The sequence below is a fragment of the Chinchilla lanigera genome, unplaced genomic scaffold, assembly GCF_000276665.1.
Source record: "Chinchilla lanigera isolate Chin_1 unplaced genomic scaffold, ChiLan1.0 scaffold00054, whole genome shotgun sequence".
NCBI lineage: Eukaryota > Metazoa > Chordata > Mammalia > Rodentia > Chinchillidae > Chinchilla > Chinchilla lanigera.
The window spans coordinates 7,501,153-7,519,486 of record NW_004955455.1 but is presented as its reverse complement, the minus strand read 5'-3'; the positions used below and the strand labels follow the sequence as shown (position 1 = coordinate 7,519,486).

Below are 18,334 nucleotides of genomic sequence, written 5' to 3'. Positions count from 1 at the left end.
TACAAAGGGCCTGCAGTGTATGTCATGGGGTGTGTGTCATGGGGACAGCAGTGATGAACTGTGGTGACTACAGAACTGAAGGGAGGGCAGAGTGGCTAGGCACATAGAGAGGAGAGGTGTACCATGCGGGAGGAAAAGGCAGCGCAGGAAAGAAGCCGGGTTGGGGCCTTGATCTTCCTTTATCGAGAGATGAAGCCACTGAAGGGTTTTAAGCCACTTGTGCAGGTCCATGCCCATTCTACCTGTGTGTGGACCTGCTTGAATGTGTCTGTGTGCAGCTGCATGTGTACGAGTGCAATTGTGTGTCTGCCCACAGTTCTGTGCTGTATATGAAAGCAGAAGTGGCCACGGAGACCAACTGTGGTGTACTGGAGGGGTGTGGGGCAAGGGGAAGAGGGGCCAGAGACTCTGTAATCTCATATTTACTTACTGAGCTGTGGATTTGAGCTGGGCATTTGATAGAGGTGGGGCATGGCCCTCCTGAATAAGGCAAACAAAGACCCAATCTCCAAGTCTGCTCAGGTAGGGACAGCAGGAGTCAGACCACAGATGGTACACAGATGACAGAGGTGCTGAATTTTATGATACACATGGAGCTCCAGACAACAAGGGTAATGGGCGGAAAGGGCAGACTGCAAGTCTGCAAAGGTGGGTGGGGCCAGCCTCCCAAAAGGAGAGAGATGGCTATGAATAGGTGGTGATGCACACAGACAAGCACGCATCTGAGGATGAAGGCCCTGCTGGAAAGGTGGGAATGTGCCTGGCTAGTCTAAGGGACGAGAAGAAGACCTAGTGTTGAGGTCACCTGTCAGGGTTTGGGCACGGGAAGCCGTAATCTGCACCCCTCTGGGTGCTGGACTGAGGCTACAGTTGGGGAGGCTCCTGCACACTGATGTCTGGTTGAGAAGTGGCAATGTGGGCAAGGGCTGGGGAGGCAGACTCGGCAGGTAGCTCCAAGAGATACTGGCTGTGCAATAGGCAGTGCCTGCTGACGAGTGGCTAGCAAAGCAGAGGCAGGGTATACCGGCAAACCAACGGGTCTACAGTTCTCCCCAGATAATCACATACTCTGAATCCTTGAGAATTCCCACTGTCCCGTACCCCTCAGCCAAGGCCCTGGCCTGAAGTGTGTTGAGCTCTAGTGCGGGGATCAGCAGTGTCTGGGTTCTATGCCTGGGGGTGGGAGCAGAAGTCACCCACTCACCCACCAATGAGTCCTTTCCACCTCGTGACAGTTGTCTTGGGACTGCCTATGTCTAGCTGCCCCTAGTCCTTCGCTAGAGCTCCCTGTGGAATACGAATGCTGAGCTGCTCAGGCGCTCAGCTGAGTGAGGCTATGACTCAGCACCGCCTGTCCCCCACCCCAGTTTGCTCAGATGCCTTCTGCCCTGGCAACAGCAGCCCTTTCACCTGCCAGCTCCACCCTGGCACCAATGGCCGCTCTGTGGTGATCTGGAACGGGTAAGGGAGGTTGGCCTGGTGATTGCTAACTGAACTCACTGGTGTTCGTGACCACAGGCCCTTTCTTACACAAGGATGTCAGGCAAACTGGGGAAGGCCCCAGCCCCGCAGCCAGCCCAAGTCTCACAATTTGCAGAGATTAGCAGGAGAATGCATTCGTGGTTCCTGAGACCTATACTCAAGGCACGTGAGCGGTTCACACACCGCTGGCCTCGGGCTGCCTGACTCAGTGGCTGGGAGGTGCTTTCTAGGTCTCTCAGGACAGTGTAGTGTCAGCCTGCAGAACTGAGCTTGAGTGGGCCCGCTCCCTCACTCTCTGGAACTGCCATACCCACGGCAGCTTGCACAGAGGCTCTATTTTAGAAACTGAAGGTCCGGAAGAGCCTGTGCCTGTGGCTACCACTGATAATCAGTTTCCTTCCCTCTTAATAAGGAAACATTTTCCATTGCCCTTTTATGCCTGGTCTACTGGTCCCGTGGTCTCTGCTTTCAGCTGACATACTGCGTGTTCCTCTCTTGCCCCAGAATGCAGCCCGAGCCTGGTCTGGACCCGCAAGGTCCTTTACTGTGGAAGTTCCTTGGTGGTCTCTGAGGACCCAGGTGTCCTTTGTGTTGCCCAGCTCTTCTGCCAGTTCTAACTTCCCTTCCCTGTCACCCAGCCTCTGCCCCAGGATGAAGCGGGTATCATGAATGCTAGGGCTCCATGACTGTGGGTTCTGCCTTTCTAGCCTGGTCTTTATGGCAGTCTTGACCCACAAGCATCCCTGTAATGTTTGGTCACAGTCCAGCATTTTGGCAGACCCTTCATGAAGCTGTTTCTCCATGTGCTCTTGAACAGGGACAGCTGTGGGCTGGGCTCTGGGGAATGTCTGTCCCAAGGAAGCCAGGCATAGCAGGACTGGGGAGAAAACCTTGGATTCCTGCTGTAATCCAGCAGTGCTTTCCAGGTCTACAGCATGCTCAGGGACGCTGGGTTCACAGGCCTGTGACTGGCTATGCTCGGGGAACAGTTGCACCTCCATGCTCCATTTGTTTGCTCCTGCTGCTAGGGCACCTGCCTGTGCTCACACATGTGTCATCTCCTGTATGCACAGGCCTGGGAAGTGGCTACAACTTTACAGATATAGAAGCCTAAGTTTAAAGAGAAGAGGCAAATTTCTCAGAGTCACTTAGCTGAGAATCTATACGCTAAGACCTCTGCCCCCCACCTCCTCCACCTGCACACCACAGACTTACCTGGCAATATCTGGGTATCACCTGCTGTTATTTACCCAATGCTTTTCTTTAAATGGACTCCTCTTTTTACTTAAATAACTGTTCTTAAAAAAAAAAAAAAAAAAAGCTTCACATCCTGACTTTAAATGGCAAGCCAGTCACTCACCACAGACAGAAGTAATCTGAAATATACAACAGTGTGAAGCAACTTCTTTTGCTGCTAGCCAGGGACTGGTGTCTGCACAAGGCCCGGGTGAGGCCACTTGCTGTTTCTTAAACAACGGGGATTATCACCTGCTGCAGGGTGTGAGGACCACACGGGCACGAAACTGGGATTTTCTCCTGGAAGGAAATGGATTGCAAAAGAAATACAAAGGATCATGCTCCTCAAAGGAAGGGTTAGCATTGCTCGAAGCTGTGGCCTCAGGCTACCTCGTATGGTCTGGTGGCTGCCCAGCCCCCTGCTCCGAGGAGGGGCTGGGCTCTGTTCCTGCTGCCTCCTGGGGACACAGATGGGTTGCACAGCAAGCATGGGCACAACGACCCTCTCTGCTAGGACGCCCTGGCAATGGGGCTCTTCCACTATGATATGAACACTGCACCCCTTGTCCTCAGACCCAAGGCCACCTGTTGTCTCGGAGAAGTGGGTCATCCCCTCCCTGGCTCAGTTCCACCTGTTTAGCAGGGTGCCTTCACTGTTTCACCCAGCACTCTTAAATATTCTAGCATGTGTGCCCAGGCCTGAGGCTCTCCACCCTTAGATTTGTGAGGACAAGTGATCAATTAGCCCACCATGATCAATACCAGGCCCTCTCAAAAATGTGCTCCAAAGTGGATGGCCTTGCTCAGGAGCAGGGACACAGTGAGGGGGAATACAAGTTTGTGCATCAATGAGCTCATATTCCGGTTGGGAACACCAAGAGCAAGACAGCCAGGCCACTTCTCATACAGACCAGAGCTATGGAGATGAGGGCATAGTGAAAGATGCAGAATGACACCAGTGAGGAACGGGGGAGGACATGAAGGGCCCAGGTAACTGCCAGAGCTGACACCACAGATGAAGCAGATGGGAGCTCTGTATGTTTCCTACAGCTCATGGGAGCCTGGGGGGAAGCCCCAGGAAACCATGTCTGTGCCTCTAAGGAGGGGGCTACAAGCCTAAAAGCAGCCCCCTCAGAGCTCAGGGGCTCTGAAGGAGGCTTCCACCTGGAGTAGGTGACTCACACGGATGGGCTGAATACCTCTGGGCAGGGATGTGCAGGGAACCCAGGATACAACAGGAGTCCCCTGGGCTCCGGGAGCAGCAATTTTCCTGGACTGAGAAGAAGAACTTCCTTGTTACAGCTCCTCCATGTTACAGTGTGTGATGCCATTTGGACATGCATGGGGAGCGTTGAACATTGAACCACAGTGTGTGCTGGAGAGAGTGAGTCAGGCTGGCACCTACGCCTGTGCCTGTCTGGGAGGTGGAGGCATGCGTTCCGTCTCTCCAGCTCAGCTATCTGAAATGACCTTACTGAGTGGCTTGGCTGTCTAGCTTCCCACTGGCTCTCAGGGTGAAGGGCAGGGCTGCCTGGCTGTCAAGGCCATGTCCCAGCACGGAGCAGTGCCAGTGAGGAGCAGGTGCTCAGTGAGGGTTGTGGACACATATGGACGGACAGACGGACACACACACACACACACACACACACACACACACACACACACACAAACTGTACTTTGGTACCCTCTGGACCTCTTCGATTTCCCAGTGTGACTGTGGTCAGCAAGGGTCTGAAAGCTCTAGGCTTTTGATACAACACGTTTTAGGACTGAAAAGCCACATCTTCCTGAGGAGATAAAACCCCTGCTTGCCTTGATGCTAGTGACACTGGACAAGAGACAGGACAGCCCACCCTCCCAGCAACTGCCCTCTGGAGAAAGACGGCCTGCACAACCCCACTCCTTCCTTCCTGTGAACCGCACAAGGGTCCCACCTCCCTGGCTGCACCCCACCCCCGTGCCCCGCCCTATCCCACCTGCATGAAAACATCCTTCTTTGAAAAGGTGGAAGGGGAGTCTCCTCTCCTAAGGGTCCAGAGCCCAGTGGACTTGGCACTCAGTCCCCTGTGACCTTGAACCAAGTACACTCTATGGCTAGCGGGGCAGCAGGCCTGTAACCACACCCAAGGAAGAAGGCAGCATTGCCCACTGACTGGTCCGTCCCCTCCTGAGGCTGCCAGCTCCTGCTGGGGTCCTCTCCTGGATGGCAATGTGTGTGCGGTTCTTCTGGAGACCCCACCACGGCTGGTCTGGGCGCCTATTCTGCCCTCCCTCCCCCAGCTGCCAGTTCTACTTCCTTCAAAGCAGGTGTTGTGAAAGATTTGCAGAGCAGATGGATGGATGAAAGAAACACCAAAAAAAGTTTGTACAGAGCTCAGAAGCATTTTCAGCACTCCCTTTTGAAAGTGTCACCTAACCTGACCTCTCTGAGGAGCCTGTCACTGAGGGGTCATACTGAGTTCATACTGAATCTTACATCCTGAGGCCTCTCCTGACCCATGAGTGGTTCCTGAAGCCATCACACCTCTGGGACTCTGGCCTTGGCTCTGCTGGGACCCCAGGGCACCCTCTATCTAACCTCTCCATACCCCAAACCTCTGCTGGGCCTCTTGTTCCTGCTCTCTACAAATGTGCCTCAAGTGGGTGTCTCACCTGCCCCTCTCAGAGCTGCAGTCCAGTCTCTTAAAGATTCCAAAGTCTGCAGTTTCCAGTTCCTTTTCCCATGTAGGACAAGATTTCTCTTCTTGACGCTTCGGTTTGTTCCTCCTCTTCCACCGCCCAGCCCTCCCTAGAGGAACTTCTTGCCCGCTGCTACCATCCCAGCCAGCTCCAGTCCCTGGGGAAACGCTATCTTGACCACTTTACACTTCAAAGAAATAAATGGCAGCCTTGGGGAGCGGGGAGTAGGGGAGTGAGGAGGACAGTGTGAACTCTATACACAGCACCCCTCAGCTGAGGGCTCTCTGGGGAAACCCGCGTTCCCTGGTCCTTTGATCCACACCCTCTCATCCTAAAAAGCTGCCCTTAGACTCTCCTCAGGTGGCCTGTGGGCTGTAAGGATTCTTTGCCTCCATACTCCCGGGGAAAGGGCTTCCAAGTTGGCCTGTCCTGGGAGCCCTGCTATGTCATGGAGCAGTCCCCTCTTCCCCTCAGCTTCCGAGGCCTTGTCCAGCTCACAGACCATGATTTACAACCTTTTCATGTAGAATGATCCCTCTCTGGGCAAACAACAACCCAAAACAAAAAATAAAAGCTAACGTACAGATCCCAATCTCATTAGAGATATATTTCTAACATTCACTAATGACCAAAAGCTGCCATGAAAGTTGGGGTCACAGGCTAGTCTACTGAACACTGAGTTATACGAGGGACTCCTAAGAAATGATGCACATGTACTTGAAGTATTTTATTTTCAAGTCAAACTGATACGTGTACACTCACATACCAAGGTTTGGAGAGAGCCAAGACCTTTCCTGCAACATAGGTTCACATTCTGGAGCAGCCATACCGTCTGTCCTTAAACCACAGCACACCTTGTGCAACATCCAGTTTACTTCCTCTAGCACCGGTGAGGTGCAAAGTCACTGGAATCCAAGCCCTAAGCTGTTAATGGCTGTCTTGTCCACACCAAAGCAAAGCACAGTTCTCCAATATATCTACTTTGATTTCCATAGAAGCCCCCTTTATATTCGCCTTCCATCAGTTTATGTAATATTCAATGACGTAATTATGTAACAAAAACGACTGGCAGAAAAAGGTTTGGGACAAACACAGCTGACTCAAAGGGGTGTGAAGAGAAGTGCTTGGGGTCCCCAAGGGCTGCCCACTGTCCTGGGTGCTCAGCCTGCTATGATGCAGGCTGGCATGCTTTACAGAGAGAATGGAGAGCACCTATTTACCCAGCAAATGTTGGTGACAGAGGGAAAAGTGTTTCTGCTCGCCAAGCTTTTTGTAAGCTTGCAAATGACTTGCATTTCATTTATCACAAAAGTCCCTGCAAACATTTGAAAAATGATAACATGTGCAGATGTAAGGCAAGATATTACTGATTCGGGCTTGGGGACACATGACTTTGTGTGTGGCTTCTCTGTAGTCACTCCATAGTAACTAGGGCCCAGGCCACTGAATTAGCTTCTCCACACTGTCCCCAACAACCATCTGACAGGGCTGATACCCAGAGATTGGCAGTAGGTCTCTACCTAAAAGCAGCTCCCCCTTTCTTAGCCTCCTCTAAGCTCCTTGCTTTGTTTTCTGATATTAGGGGTTGAACTCAGGGTCTTCACACTACATTCCCAGACCACGTCCCCCTTTTTGAGACAGGTACTTGCTAAATTACCCAGGCTAGGAGGAAACTCCTGCCTTGGCCTCCTAGAAGTCTGGGATTACAGGTGTGTACTACCTGACTGCTCCCTGCTTATTTTGAAGCCGAAGTCCAAGTGCATGGTAGGACAGATGAGGGTTCATGTACACAGTGTCATCCCCTCATCTTGTTCTTAGGTAGAATCCAACCCAACTAATGGCTCTGCCCTAGCTGGGCAGGTCATAGCCTATCAGTGTCCCTCTGCTAAAGGAAGGCAACAAGGAATCACCAGGGCAGCAGTGCTGTCCTGGCTCTGGATGTTCTCAGCCACGTGCTGTCTTCTGGCTCATGGCCACCAACACTGACCAGACGAGAGGTGATAGCATCACCCAGGAGCACTGACTCAGTAGGAAACTGGGCCAGAGCCTTCTCTAGGTGAGGAATAAATAAATATAAATAACAAATGGAAAGGTTCTACCTACAGAGTGAAAGGGGGAAATGACAACCAAGAGGCAGGCCCTTCGATGAGAGCCAAATCAAAGGGGCTGCTACGTGGAGAAGCTGTGCCCCAGACTCCTGGCTCCTGGGTTTCCCTATGGAAGATTCATTTGCTTTCAATCAGGTCCTTCAGTTGGGTGGTCTCTATAATACCATTTCCACACCCTGGCTACCTCCCAGGCTGAACTGTCTCTAGCGAGGACTCCTTGAGGGCAGATGAGTGACTAGCTCCTCCCAGGAGCCCCCCTGCTTCCCTATAGCCCCTTTCCCTTTTCTCTTACCTGGAAGGTGAGCAGTACTCCCATCTGTCTGTTACATTTTTTTCCCTGCTCTGCCTCATGGCTTGCTTCTTGTGCCTCCTAAACTCACCCACAGGCTCAGGCCCAGTTCATACAGGCCACTGGCCTGGAAATCAGAGGCTCTCAGGACTGCACATTCCTGCTCATTCCCCTCCCCAGTCTGAGGAAGTGCCAGGAGTGTGGCTTTTGTCACTGTGGGTCCTGCAGAGGCCAGTAGTCTGGGACTCCAGCACTAGGAAGCTGCTTCAGGTGACTCAGTAGCTAGCACCAGTCCTGCCTGTAACAGGCCACCTCCAGAAGTGTCCACGCCGGCAGCTGCTCCTGATCCCATCTTGATTAGGTCCTTGAGGAGCACAGTCTGAGTGGGGTATTCTTGTGTCCATGCTCAGCATTCAGGAGAAACCCACAGGAAGTCAAGGGTGCGGGGACAGGCCGAGGGAAAGAGCTGGGCACTGTGAGGTTCCAGCTGTGGCCGAGTATTGGCCTGACCCCATGAGGAGCTCAGGAGGGACAAGGACCTCACAGCTGTTCCATCTTGAGGGATGTGCAGAACCTCCCCGATATTTCCAGAAAAGGGAGCTCCAAGGGCCAGGGAAGATGTCCAGTAAGGGGTGTAGCCACAAGCTGCTGGCCTGCAGCTGGTGACAGTGCACCTGTAGGAAGAGGGCCTGGCCCTTTGTAATAGGGTATGGGGGTCTCAGGGCAGGGCTGGGCCCACCTAACCTCAAGGGAGCCTTCAGTTGACCTTCTGCCTTGCCACCGAGTTTGCTCTGCTGAGCTCCTCTTCTGGACTATCTCAGTGACTTCACTGGTGTCCTTATTGTTCCCAGCTTTCTGTACTTGGTGCTCCACCTGCGGCCAGGGGATTCCTTATAATATAAGGCGGAGTGCATTTTTCTTGTGCTTGAAGCCTTCTGTCTGTTACCATCTCAGTTCAGATCCAGGCTCACAGTCCATCCAGAGCCCCAGAGCTCTGCAACCAGCCAAGCCTCTCCAACTGCTTCTCCCCACACTCCCTCCTTCCCTGACTCTGATACACTGGCCCCTTGCTGGCCTCCTTGCTAACTCTCCAGTACACATGGCTCCTTCTCAACTCATGGCCTTTGCACTGGCTATTCCTTTTGTCTGGAAAGTTCTTCATCTATAGCCAAGTGGCTCATTCCACTCCTCATCCAATGGCTGAAATGTCCCCTTCTTGGAAGGTCTCCCTGCCCATCCTATTTACAAATGAAAACCACCACCCTGATCCAAACACCTATATCACAGTAGCAGCATCCACAACATCTTAGTCCACAGCACCGTCCCTTTCTAACACACTGCTGTATAACTCACTTAAGGTGGGTGCTAGTCCTCCACGTTGTACTCACAGCAATGTAAACACCACAGGGGAGGGGCTGCTCTTCTGTTTGCTCCCTGACATATCCCACATGCCTACAAGAACCTAATACCAAGCAAGTGCTGATAAATCAACCCAGTCCCTTGTAGTGACTGAGTGAGGGATGGGTCAACTCAGTGCAGGGAGGGGACACCTGGGGACATTTGGGCAATCTTCTGAAAAGGCTCTTGGCGGCTTTCCTTTGGATAGACACAGTGGATATGTGGGTAGCTGACTCTGATGCTCCCTCGCTGTAGAACTCTCAAACCCAGTGGTCAGGATGTCTCCTTATTCTGTAAATTCTTTGGGGCTGGGTTTCTGTTGCTGCCATGGGGAGTATGCTCCTATACCACACATATACTACATGGATCCCTTAGCCTCCAGGAGGGTGGAGTCTAGAGAGACTGGAGCAGTCACATCAGTGCTTCTGCTCATCCCAGCCAGAGGGCAGGGCAGGGCAGGGCTGGAACGTGCGTGCAAGAGTGGTGTTATCACAGAGAAAATCGATGCTTGGCACCAGCCCAGTGTTTAAGGGAAATGAATAGATTTTGGCTGAGGACAAAGAGAGTTTGATTAATCAGAAATTGGATAATGGAGGCAACACTCTAATTATTTTTCTTCCCAGCATTTTATCAAGAAATATGTTTGCACAGCATATCAGAGGTAATGGAGTGGGTGAGGGGGCAACCACACTGGAGGAAAGTTTGGCTTGGGAAATGGCCACTGCATCCACACTCACTACCAGGGGATGAATGGCAGGCCAGCCAGCAGGGTCCTGGTAGCCAGTCTACGGGGTCACAAAATAGCACGAAGGGTAGGCCTGAGGCTACAAGCAGCTAGGGCAGCCAGGGCCAGAGAGGACACGCCACGTAGTGTCGGGGAGGGGGAAGAGACAGGAACTAGTGCAGACCCTCATGTGGAAACTGCTGCTTCTCTAGCTTAGTTCCTCCTCTCCACCCTGTGCTGCTCACCAAAGCCCAGTATAGGTGGTAGGAGAACTGGGAACACCACCCATTAATGCCTCTTCCATGGGGGTCTGGGGCCTGCTGGAGCCAGAACAAGGGCTATAGTGTCCAGTTCTCCAATCTTAATCAAGGTCACCTCTCAGCAGGTTAGAGGGTGCTCTCATCTTTACTCCTGGTGATGCCTGGTGGACCACTCCACGATCAAGGTCAGACGGGAGCACTCAGCCCCTATAAGACATAGAGCCTAGAACTCACACACCTGGACCCTCCTTGGTCACTCTGTCCCCTCCTTCATGCTGTCCCCACTACTGCAACATCTAGAGCCCCAAACTACACAGTTTAGTAGTTTGGTCATCCAGTCATCCTTCCAAGGTCATCTGGTTCACATTTACAAGCAGGGTTCTCAGGGTTACATGCCAGAACAGAGCTCAGCATGAGATTTATATCCAGAAGGCTCCAAGCCTTGCTAAGCAGATGAGTCTCTGCCTTACTCATTTACTTGCTTATTCATTCATTCAGTTTACAGAGAAAGGCTGCTAGGGGCCAGGCAGGGGGCTGGACCTAGAGGCCACTGCAGGGACCGGGACAACAGCTGAGAGAAGAGACTTTCAATAAACTGTGACCTGAGCTGCTCATGGCACTCCGAGTACCAGCTGGGGAGATGCTGAGGAGGGAGGCAAGTCCTTACCTCACAAAGGTCAGGGTCTGTGTTTCCAAGGAAGAAGAAATGAGGATGAACTGGAGCGGCTAGCCAGAGGGAGAGCATAATAGTGCGATTGGCTAGTCGCTGGCAAGAATGTCTCCCTCCTACCTCTCAGACCTGTTGCAGACATTACTAATCAACTAGAGGGGACTGCTTCTCCTCTAAACCACAACACAGTCATAGAAACCTGATCAGCACAGTGTACTTCGGGTAGATACCCCAAATTTGGAATAAAAAATAAAAACTATCTGCACACACCTTAGATTTACCCTAGAGCCTGAAGTTTGAAGGTAAGAAGGGCTAAGGGGTATACTTTAGTGGTAAATCACTTGCCTACCATGCATGAGGACCTGTGTTCAGTGCTCAGCACTGCTAAATAATTTTAAAAATAAACAGAAGTGAGGAAACCAAGGATTTCAGGGAGTGAGGCAACCAAGGAAACAGAAGTGAGGATACCAAGGAAACTCAGGGAGTAACAAGGATTCAGCAGGGTCACCTTTATGGGCAAATCCAGGACTTCAACCCAGGCCTCAGGTTCTGCCCTGTACTAAGCTGCCCCACTGACCCAACTGACAGGCCACTTCCTAATTCTGGGGGACAGGGGCTATCTGGAAAGGCCACTCAGCTGCTACTTTTTAAAAACTTCCATAGGGATCTTGTCCCATTCTCTTAAAGATAGTTTGCCATGAACACGCCTCTGCATGTGAATTCCCACTGCTTCTGATCAAGGCTCCACCGAGGCATGCCACCTTGCTAAGAGACTATGTGTCAGCTTGAGGCATCTTATTTAGTTTGAGAAGCCAGGCAGTCCACTTGCCTCTGGCTTGAGAGTGAACTATACTTGGGCTTGATGGTGTCCAGCTGGTGGTGTCCACCTGTGGAGTAGTTTGTGTTGCGTGGTTTGAGACACAAAGACACCCCTCAGGAGTACAACAAAGCTGAGGTGGAACATGGGTTTCCGATGTGAGAGTGTATGCCAGCCCTCCATGAGAAAGGGGTTCAATGGGATGATTTGAGGTGCTCACTAATACTCACTACCCCTCCATAGTAACTTCCTGGGTGCCTGCTAGGCAGGTTGGCCCTGGGGGCTGGGTTCTCTCTCAGAGGTGAAGAGAGAAAGTCTCTGCCTCACAGAGCTTCCATTCAAGCCCAGGAGAGAGACAACAAAGAGGATAAATAAAATAGAAAGTTGAACTATGGCAAGTGCCAAGGAGAACAAGAGCAGCAGGCAGGGTCACAGGCGCTGTAGAGGTGGGGACACACGCTGTTCTAGAGAGGGCCCACCAGGCCTTGAGTGAGCATTTGGAAACCCTACATGAGTATGGTCCTGTCTGAGAACTGTGAGTGAAAAGGAAGAGCAGCTGCGAAGAGCAGCCTTCAACACTGACACATGGAGACAAACGACTAAGCGGCAGAAGGAAAGCAATTTTAGGCAGAAACCAAGAAAGTGCAAAGATGGCCTTTACAGAGCCAACCTCCCATCTTATCCGCGATGGGCTCAACCTGGCCGTGAGCCCTCAGTCCCCAGCAGTTGTCAGCAAAGGTGAGGTCCTGCAGCCCTAGTGCTTCAACCCTTATTTCAGAGAAAAGGAAACGGGTCTAAACAGGAAAAAGCATCAGTTCCAGGGCACATGGTGTCAGGGGTTGAGCCCAGCCCCAAGGTGCTTCTCCAGGGGTGTTGGAGCAAGAAAGGAAAGGGCTTGAGGGAAAAGGCCCAGGGCTCACTTCAGCCCACCAGCCTACCCAGAGTAGGGGCCAGCGTCTGAGGACTGGCAATAGCCACACTGCCGGCTCCCACTCAACAGGTCTAACCGGGCCTTTTCCACCATATTTCCTGTGACCAGACAGGGGACGCAGCTAAGCTGCATAGGATGGAGCAGGGCTACCTTAGGTCGCTGATAAGTCTCAGGCTCCTAGCTTCCTTTCCTGGGGCCTGGCAAGTCAGATGTGGTAGCTGACTGAAACCCACTGAGGCCCTGGGGAAAGTTGACCCACCTCTAGTTCTCAGTCTCCTCTGTTGTGAAACTGTGGTAAAAACAGGTCCCTTTTCCACAGCACTGGTTGGCACTTAGGTCCCTGGAAGGCACCTGGCTGCAAAATCCAGGGCAGATCTTGTGTGTCCTCCTTACAAAAGCCTGCATCGGGTCTCTAAGGGAAATGTGCACATCAGTCTACACTCATCCACTTCAACATCTTTAAAGACCCTGGCCTCCATGACTCAGAGGGACAGGCTTTGCCAAGGGGAGCAGAGCTCAGGCCAGGCCCCATCCAGGAACCTGGTCCTGGCAGATCTTTATCCCAGGGGAAAGGAGGGCTGTATGGCAGAGGGGTCTCTTTCTGAAAGGTCTGGTCTGACCACAGCCCAGCAGCACAGGCACAGCTCGGAGAGGTCTGACGGAGCCTTCAGGGATAGGGCGTGTTTCTGGTCCCAGGCTGCTCCAAGGAACACCAGGCTTAACACTGTTTGTAAGGCCCCTCCCTGCACTGTGGCTTTTAACAGTCTTGCTTCTTAGCACTTTTTGATGGATTCTCCAGGGACATCTCTAAAAGAGAGTTATACCTTAATTTAGAAGCAAATAACTCAAACCTCTGTGATGTAGCAGGCTTCTGTGGAAAAGAGACGAACTCAAGGAAGCCATTGTATAAAGCTGCTGGGAATGCCTGCCCAGGGCCTGCTTATTCTAGACTCTGAGATGTGCCTCTTGCTGCCTGCTACCTGAGGGGCTGCTGGCTGCCGGGGGTCCACAGACAGGCAAGAAATGACAGTTTAACAGTGGGCAATCCTTCAGTTAAGAATGACTGAAGAGTCTCTGTGACTTTGGGTCTCGAGGGCCAGGAAGCCAGCTGTTCACAGTCTCAGTTTGAGCAACTCTAGCGGCCCTGAGAGCCAATATAGCCCACCTACCTGCCCAGTCAGAGAGGAGAAAAACAAGGGAGCAAAGGCACCAGGCAAGCCGTGGGCCCAACCGTGACACACTGTCTCTGCCCATCACAGTCCCAGCACTGTCCTGGCAGTCCCTGTGAACAGGGCTACCTGTGGGTACACATCTCCCGCAAACTCAACAGAGCTTTATGCCAGGCTTAATGCTTGCTCTGCGGTCACTATCTTGAAATGCTTAATGATTTCTTTCTCTTTTTTGGTGGCACTGGAGATTGAACCCGGGGCTTTTGTACCGAGCTACATCCCCAGCCCTTTATTTTTTATTTTGAGATACAGTCTTGCTAAGGTCCCCAGGCTGGGCTCAAACTTGCAACCCTCCTGCCTCAGCTTCCTGGAGTGCTGGGAAGCACGCCCATCACGCCTGATTGCCTAATACTATAATTTGTTAACAGAGGCTCCATAAATTGTGCAGCCTGAGTTGCTCATGTTGTTCAATTCCTAGGAACTCCCTGACTGCCACAGTGCTTGATGCAGGGATCCTAAGCTCCTGGGATATGTCCTTCTCCAGGGGGCCATCATGATAGTGTCTGCCAACCTCAGCCTTAGGCTTGGTCCCTTCTGGTCCCACCCACTTTTGATCCCCCAGTGACCTCAGCTGGTTCCTCACTTTCCTCACACCGTGATGCCAAAGACTCTGGGTTGCCTCTAACCTCACTCTTCCCTCTGCCTACTGTGAGCAAAAATATGATTTCAGACCGCATTTCTGATTCCCTGCCTCTCATGAAGGAAGTCTTGCACATTTTCCTCAGCCTGTGTCTATTCTGCCCCACAAGTGGCTCAGATGAAAAACCTGCAGCTATGCTTGTTTCCTCCATCAGCAGGCCTAACCTGCTATTCTTAAAAGTAAGTCTCCTGTCTGACCACCCCTCATCACCTCCACCGCTCACACCTCACTGGGTCAGCGAATGCCTCACCTGGAATGTTGGTCTTAACACCCACCACCTGGCCCAGTCTATTCTCCCACATCAGCAGAAATCCTTTAAAAGCCTAAATTAGCTCAAGTAGCCCTTCTGTTCTAAGCCTGCCCAGGTTTTCCCACCTCAGTGGGTAGCCTGGAGCCCTGCCACACCTACCCCTTGTACTGGGTTTCAGCCACCCGGCCTTCTAGTCGGGTCTCTGGCTGCATTCACTTAATGCCTTTGCACTTGCCATTCCTTCGCTGGGTACTTCCCTCTGGTCATCATACAACTTGCCCGTTTCTCCAAGGCACTGTACCAAGCCCCACCCCAGGCAGGAACCCCCTCCCCCAACTTCAGTATTCTATACAGCACGTACTCATCTGCCTATTCAGTGACTTACGTGTTACTGTCAGCACAGTGCCTGGCCTGCGGCAGGTACTGATAAATATTAGCTAACTGAAGAATGAAGGCACTGTGTAGGGTTCGGCTCCTCAGAGGGCTAGTGTCTCCTCCCATGTGCTCCAGGATCATCCGACAGCCTCTGTTTGCTCAGTCTTGTGAAGAAGCACCTCCCCTGCCAGTGTGGACACCCACAAGGGGCCAAACGTGTGGGAGGGCAGGTATGGGGGACAAGGCAGGGCACTCTTGGCTGTGTTTACAGATAAGGACAGGAAAGCTGAGGGGAGAAGGCAGGACCAAGGGGTGGTGGTAGGACTAGGTTCTGACCCCAAGTTTTCTAAAGCCTACACTGGAGATCTTGCCTCGCTACTGGTGATGAGGGTGGGGATAGAGTCAGGGTACACCAGGGCCCCTCCTAGTCTGTACAAGCTGTGAAAGACCTCTGCTAGGGGCTCTTGCCCGCAGCTGACCCTTGGTGTCTGTCCTGATGCTTCTGTCCACTTCCCTTGAGGTACCTTTTGATCAAGCACCAGGGCTCACAAGACAAGCCAGTGGCTAGGTGACCCAGGTTTCCTTCCTGGGGCTTCAGAAGACCAGCAGGCTAATCTGTCTCTCCATAGTTCCCGTGAGCCAGCTGTGGTCGGTGGGACGGAGCATGCCTCTTCAGTCACACATTATCTTGGGTTTTCTGAGGCTAGTGTCTATTAGCACTGGGACACCTTATCCTTGCTTTCAGGGGAGGAAGCAGTGCACACTGTTATCCAAATTCACACATCAGACAACTAAGTGTCTAGGTTAAGACCATACTCCTAAATCCAAGGCCAGCCTATGCTGGCATTTGGCGTTGTTTCTTCAGGAAGACCCTTCCTTCCATTGGTCTCTAAGCAGGGGTCCTAGGCAACCAAGTTCATCCACTTACCCATATGTTCCTGGACTCACCCTAGAAGTTCTCAAGGGCCAGCCCAAAGCATCTTTCTTTCTGGGAAACAGAAGGTCTGAGAAGCTGGCGACAGGAGGACTCTATTTCCTGTGCCCTAATCCCAGAGTCTCATAGCAGACAGCTGGAATGGGCTAGGAGGGAGGGACAAAAAAGAAGCAGTTTCATCCTGCTTAGCATTGACCACATACCCCATGAGGGTAGGCAGGTCCTGTTCTCACTACAACACTGTGGGCTTTAGCCAAAGCTGAGAGTGTGTGCTCACGTGTGCGCGCGCGCGCGCGTGTGTGTGTCTGTGTTTTGGGGGGGCATACTACCAAGATGAGTAACAAACAGCTCCTTTAGAGGAAGAGCAAAATATCCCCAGGAGCACATGTAGGGCAGAAGGTGACATCCGCCTTCCAAAGGGGAGGAACTACGTCTTATTTATCTCCTGTCTCAGAAAATCAGCATCTGTTAGAGGAACACACAGGAAGAGTTTTAAACCAAATGCCAGCATCTCATCAACCCAAGACAAGAAGGCTCACTACTTCTTCCAAGCATGGCCCACCCTCGAATTCCCACCAGCCCCTAGATGGATACTCCTCTCAAATGTCCACAGCCCAAAGGTACAGAGTCACCAGCTAAACACCCTCCCCAAAGCAGGCAAGCTCCATCCTGGCTAAGGAGGCTGGGTGGGTTAGTAATCTGTGCTCTGGTCCTGCCCAAGAGACAAGGTGACTAGAAAGGCATCCCCAGGCTGCAAGGAGCCCTCTCTGGTCTTCCCCAAGCCCACTGCAGCTCAAGGGATCATGAAACTCCTTCCCTTTTACAGACCAGCAGGCCCCTGTTACTATCAAGACAGCTCCAGCTAACAAGCCATGGACCTTAGCCCCCTTAGTCCCATGGACTCCTCACCTGCCTTCCCCACCATGCCTCTGGTTCCTTCCTCAGCATACGCAGGGCTCCCACCAGACCCACCTGTCCAAGTGTACCTCTGTGCATCCGTCCATTCTCACTTCTCTGCCCACAATCACCCAACCTAACTGTGCCCATGTCCTTCAAGCTCCAGTTCAAATGTCACACTGCCCACAGGCCCGTCTGACCCTAGCTTGTGGCACCTCTCTGAGTCCCCTCCCCAGACCCCTGCACCAGCACTGGGGGTTATCTGAGCATGGATGAGTTTCCCCTATGGGGAGATGAATCAGTCCTGGGAGGGCAGGCCCTGTCCACTCCCACCCTATCCACCCCAGCACCAGGCCCTGAGGGAACAAGCACTCAGTAAATATTTGCTTAATTGAATTTGGCCAATGAGCTTCCTCCAGACAGGGATGAGGGCAGCAGGATTAGATCCCCAAGGCAGGAAAATCACTTGGGAGAAAGGAGCCGGTAGGGGCTCAATCACCTCGCCAAGCCAGGCAAACCTCGGCTGCAAGGCGGATCTCTCCACCCTGAGACTCAGACTCCAGGGAACCCCGGTTTTGCTTAGCACCGCCTCCCCATCCCCTTCTCTCTGTAATAGGAGCCCCGATTCTCGGCCTAGGCGGATTCCTGCCATCGTCACCCAGACAGGCTCAGCACCGCGCTAAAAAAACAGAGCTCCCCTAGGATCAACCGCAAGATACCGAGCCCCAGCTCCGAGGCCCTCACACCCCTCCTCCAAACACCCCCACCGCCTTTTAAGGAAAAAAATATTGAGCCGGGAACATATTACAATCGCAGCAGGTCGATACTCATCTCTTGCTCCACTCGCTGCAAGAGCAATGACCGAAAACTGCGAGCGGTCCGTTCCCGGGCCCAGGCCTCGGGGGCCCTCTCTTCCGTTTCGGCCAAGGCCACACGCCGCCGCTCTGGCCACCCGGGGTCGCCTCCTCCCCGCAGCCGCAGAAGGGGACCCCGCCTCAGCGCCGCTCCCACAGGTCGCCGGCTGGGGCTCCGCACTAGCGGCCAGTCAGGGAAGGGCGCCCGGCGGCCCCGCGCGGCATCCCCGTGCCCTCTGCCCACCGCCCCCTCCTGCAGGATCCTCAGTCTGGTGCGCCTCTCTCCCCCGCACCTGCCCTACCCGTGGCCGCCCCCTGCCCACCTTTGCAGGCAACTCCGCCTTCGCTGCCCTCCATCCTGGCAGGGCATTCCTGCCATGGCGCCCCCAGCCCAGATGGATCCCCAGCACAAAGGCCCGGGCGGGGCCCTGGGTGGGGGTGGGGTGGACGCCCCGGCCGCGCCCCCGACCCCAGGGTCTCAGTCGCGCGCGCTCCAGCCGCGGGTCCGCTCACTTACCTCGCGGCCGCGGCACAGTGCATCTGCCGAGCTGCTCCGGGTGG

The 18,334-nt window shown here is 53.1% G+C and overlaps 2 protein-coding genes across 2 annotated transcripts in view; one reads left to right on the top strand and one right to left on the bottom strand.

Moving 5' to 3' along the window:
* Rsph14 (radial spoke head 14 homolog (Chlamydomonas)) overlaps window positions 1-18,334 on the top strand; it is an 82,565-nt gene that overhangs the window by 54,771 nt on the left and 9,460 nt on the right. The gene's annotated exons all lie outside the window — the stretch shown is intronic.
* The window catches only part of Gnaz (guanine nucleotide binding protein (G protein), alpha z polypeptide), a gene marked incomplete at its 5' end in the record, with an annotated part of 53,083 nt that extends 34,749 nt beyond the window's left edge, over window positions 1-18,334 (bottom strand). The window contains 1 exon segment of the mRNA XM_005396367.2: window positions 18,291-18,334.